Source organism: Penaeus japonicus, unplaced genomic scaffold (genome assembly GCF_977035675.1).
Source record: "Penaeus japonicus unplaced genomic scaffold, GWHDUDI00000001_assembly GWHDUDI00000009, whole genome shotgun sequence".
NCBI lineage: Eukaryota > Metazoa > Arthropoda > Malacostraca > Decapoda > Penaeidae > Penaeus > Penaeus japonicus.
Genome location: NW_028234411.1, coordinates 40,530,583 through 40,535,582, shown reverse-complemented (window position 1 = coordinate 40,535,582; position 5,000 = coordinate 40,530,583). Strand labels below are relative to the sequence as shown.

General features: G+C 34.8%; 1 protein-coding gene across 1 annotated transcript in view; it reads left to right on the top strand.

The window, feature by feature from the left end:
• Positions 1-5,000, top strand: part of LOC122250855 (juvenile hormone esterase) — a 25,415-nt gene that overhangs the window by 132 nt on the left and 20,283 nt on the right. Inside the window, exon 1 of the mRNA XM_086540277.1 lies at positions 1-8. This exon is cut by the window's left edge and continues 132 nt beyond it. The gene's annotated coding sequence lies outside the window, so the exon portion shown is untranslated. The remainder of the gene's footprint in view (positions 9-5,000) is intronic.

Below are 5,000 nucleotides of genomic sequence, written 5' to 3'. Positions count from 1 at the left end.
TGGTGAAGGTAATGGCACTGGGGTTTTCATATTTTTTGTTCTGATTTTATATCTGTTTTGGGATTATATATATATATACATATATATATATATACATATATATATATATATATATATATATATATATATATACATATTTTACTTTGGTTGGTTGGTCAAGGTGCTAGTATAGTATTTTTTCTGTTTAGACTATTTTCAATTTTGAAGATGATTTAGATTTTTTTCTCTTTGTTCATTCATATCTTGTTAGTTAGTTAGTTCTGATATCAATTGTTTTGTCAATATCCTATTTAAATCTATTTTTTCTCTCTCTTCTTTCCTTTCCTTTATTTCATTTATCTCTCTGTATTACTGTTTTCATTATGATTAATATCATTATTATTATTATCATTATCATCAGCAGTATACAACATTATCCTGATTATTACTGCTGTCATCATCATCTTTATTGTTAGTGTATTTTTTTTCTTCGTCTTGCATTTGTTAGTATTGCTGTTATTACTATCATTATCATTATTATTGTTATCATTAATGTCATTATCATCAGTATCATTATTGGTATTAGTATTATTGCAATTATTTTTATAAGCATCATTGTTATTGTTATTATCATTATTTTCATTATTATTGTTATTATCATTATTTTGATTATCATTGTTATCATTATTTTCATTATTATTATTAAGGATAATGCTAATTTTGTTATCATTAGTACCATTATCATTAGTTGTAGTAGTAGTAGTAATAATAGCGCTGTAAGTATTATCATTGTCGTTGTTAAGGCACAGCCGATGTAGCCAAGACGGGGCAACGCCAGTCGTCAACATGTCCAGGCCGCATCTCGTCTACCGAGTTTTCGTTCACGGTAAGCTCGGCTGAACAAGCCAAGAACGGTGCAAAGTCAGAAGTTTTTAACTGACGGCATCTTGCTTGCCGGTTAAATTAACGACAGTGACGTTAAACTCTACCGATTAGTGTGGAGGTCAGGGAGAGCGATCGGTATGAACCAATGGCTCATGTGATACCTGATAATTCACGATCCGTCGATTGATAGCGTTTTTCCGCAGAATTGAGTGCTCGACTTGCGGATGCAATAGGCTGCATTTTACCAGAATTGCCATGTCTCTGAGGGTTTGTGGCATCATTGGTGAGGGAAAACGGCGAGTTGCAGTTATCGAAGGCTAGAAGCGGAGCCTTAATTATTCGCAAGTTGAGTTTGTTGAATGCGGCATTTCCCTCGTCTTTCCACTGCCAAATATATGCTTTTTAAGGAGCTGAGTGCAAGGGGTCGCGATGAACCTGTAGCTTTTCATGTAAAAACCGGAGAGGCCTAGAAATGAGTTCAATTCCTCCAGGGTCTTAGGTGTCGGGAAGTTGGCAATGTTTTTTGCTTTTCAGTTATTTGGTGCGATAGAATCAGATGATAATGTATGAAATAAGAAGTCTATACTTAGATTTAAAGAATTGACACTTGCTTAGTAGATTAATTAATTCTGCAGTTGATAGCCAATCGAAAACCTGTCGCAGTTTCTTCTCGTGTTCACCAAGAGATGGTGAGCAAATTCAAATAACATCTAGATAGACGAGACCATCATCATTAATTAATTCTGGAAGCATTAGCGACATAAATCTGCTGACTTTGAGGGGAAAACTGCGAAGGCCAAAAGGGCATTCGAGAAACTCGGTGTCCCATATGGGTCGACACAGCTGTATATGCTACGCTTTCGGGAGCCATAGGGACCTGCAGGAAGCCTGTAGCCAGTGTCCTTCAGTGACAACCTAAGATTAAGAACGGGGAAGGACTAAAGGACTGTAACTTTATTCATATGCTCGAACCTCTTTTCCCAAGCCCTGTCGCTTTGGATTAGGAGTCATGTAGCTCTGTATGGATGAGGGCGTAGCGGCACGGCAAAGGAGTGTTGAGGTAGTGTCGCTTTAGCGGTAGGACGCTCCTTGGTTAGCAGTGCAGACGGGAATTCTTTAAATGATATCATATATTTCATAAAAATCAAGTTCTTGTTGTAATACCTGTTTAGATGCATCTTCATTAGGTTAAGGGGAAGATGTGGTGCCAGAACAAACAAGAGGGAGACTTGGTTAGTCAAAATCACGGATGAGAGTCTGAATTCATAACATATAATAAGTACGCCAGCTTTTATAACTAACGGGACTGGGGCTAGACTAAGTTTGTGCACCTATTACAAGCAATACCATACACGTAAATCAATGTTACACAACGTTTTACCCGCATATCGTCAGGTAATTTCAAAATGGTACCGTCTACCGAAGAACAAGAAGCGTGATTTGCGCACCTGACGCGGGCGCCGGTATCAGTGCCGGGGTGACGGGGCGCGCGGGGGGAGGGCGGGTGGGAGGGGGAACAGGGGCATTGCAGGGGATAGAAGGAGGAGGTGAGTAGGGTGTGAGGACAAGATGAGTGTATCTGTGGGATATTTCATTAATCGCCATTCTGGGCACGACTAGTTCGGCATGCGTCCAGAGGCAGGAGGAAGTCCAGTGAAAACAATGATGTTACTTTGGGGATGGAGGGAAATTCCCATTCGAAAAAAAAGAGAAAAAAATCATGACCCAACAAGAGATGCCCCGAGGTAAAATTAGATTCCACTACGATGAACTTGAACTAATAATTTTGTTCCCGATGGCAATATTAAAGACTTTGATGCCGATGACCGACCCTGTATCTCCTTTTATCCCGCAAATAATGATGTGATCGGATTGCAAGATGTTATTTTCATCATCATAATCATTCCCTTCATTATCATGATCATCATTGCACGTTCAGTATATGATTCGGTACCATCCTAAAAGTTATGCAATTGCATGAATATCAAACTTAAGGTATTGTTTCGTCCTTAGATATATATCACATCTAAAGTGTGAATAACTATTTGTATACATAGTTATATACGGAATTAAGATGCGCACGAATTCCATTTAATCTCACGTTGGTATTTCATAGTGTATAATAAGCATGGACGATGAAATAAGTGACATCATAGATTGGAATGATACCTTTTAGTCACGATATTGTAAGATCTGATAAGACTTGCAAGTCGTGGGTTTGATAGCATAGGATTTAACTTCTCTGTCTTACTATTATACTGTTCATTATCATGGGTCTTAGAGGGATAAATGGTTTTGATTATTGTTACTCTTATCATCACGTTTTTGTTTTGTTATTTTGTTTTGTTATCCCTATTATTGTGATCATTGTCACAGATGTCATTATTGTAGTTATTATCATCATTATTGATATGGTAATTATCATTATTATCATTTTCATCTATATTACTACAATCATTATTACTATCATCATCACTATTACTCCTCTGTTGCCATTATTATTATTATTATCATCATTATCATTATCACTATCATCTTTATTATATTCATTACGATTATATTTGCTATTGTTATCATCATCATCATTATCATTATTAATTTAACAATCATTATTATAATTATCATTAAAAGATTATTATCATTTTCATTAAAATTGTTATCATCATTACCATCAAAATTGTTATCGCTATCATTACCTTCATCATTATCATCATGACTGCTGATATATTTAATGATAACTAATAATAACTAACGATAAGATAATGTAAAAGTTTTATGGATCAGGAAAAACAAAATCGAAAAAAATATTGCAGAAAAAAACACTAAGAATGCTAATATTGGCAACAAAGATAATGAATATAAGGATGATGAGGATAAGGATTATTGATAATTATGATGATGATAACAATTGTAATGAGGATAATGATAATAGTAATTATGATAACAAAAGTGGTAATGATAATAATAATATGACTAATAATAATGGCAACGATAATAATGAAGATGATATAAAAAATAATAATGATTACGATAATGACAATGAAAATGATAATGATGATGTAACAGTAATAATGATAATTATTATTATAATGATTATCATGATAATAATAACAGAGGTGATGATCATGATAGTGATGAAAAGATACAAGTAAGCATTTTATTTTTAGGAGATTGCAAAAGATTATCAAACAGATAAAAAGGTTCAATAAAATGACTAGAGTGAGGCGTTTCCTTAACTTTTCTTCCCCTTCGTCTATACTCTTCTTGCCTTGGCCCAAACGTGAACCTCTTCTCCCGGCCTTTTTATCAACCGAAATTGTTTAATAGACCATTAAGTTTTTTTTTCTCTCTCACTCCTGGAAAATACGTATAATTAATCGTGCGCCGAGATAACAGAACGGCGATAAGTGACGAGTGCATAATCGTCAGTCTCGAGATTAAAAAGGTTTTCGATCCAGTCAAGGCCGCCAATCCTTCTTCTAGAAACAAAATAGCATCAGGTGATAGAGGATCGCGTTATCGGCATTTAGTTGCTTATTCGGATTCTACCAATTATAAAAGTGTTTTATTTTTGTGAATAAGCATTTGTTATTTGTTATTCTTTTTTGCTGTTATAGTAATTGTTATTAATGATTATCATCATAACTGTTACCTTTAATATATTTTTGTAACTATTGTCATTCTTTTAATTATCATCATTTTCACCGTTATCATTACTATCATAATCATTATTATGATCAATATATAACTTATCATTATCCTTACTGTCATTATCATTGTTATCATCATAATCATCATTATCATCATCATCAATGCTATCATCGTTAGTATAATCATTATTACTAGGATTACTCGCGGTCTCTTGATCACTTCAAAGTCTCTATAATATCAGTTATTGAGAAAATGAACACGCTAATACACGTGGTAAAAGACATCTTTGAACCGCGCGCGTGAGTTCACTTCACTCATGCGTTGGTTAGGCACACAGTGACCTTCAGAACTGCCATGGGCCAAGATGCCATGGGCCAAGAGTCCTGCCAAGAACTATAGAAACAAATCCAAAAAGAATGAGAGCTGTTGCTTGTTTCGTTGTCAAGAAAATAGGTCGCAACCCGCACCTTAAGCATTTACTTTAT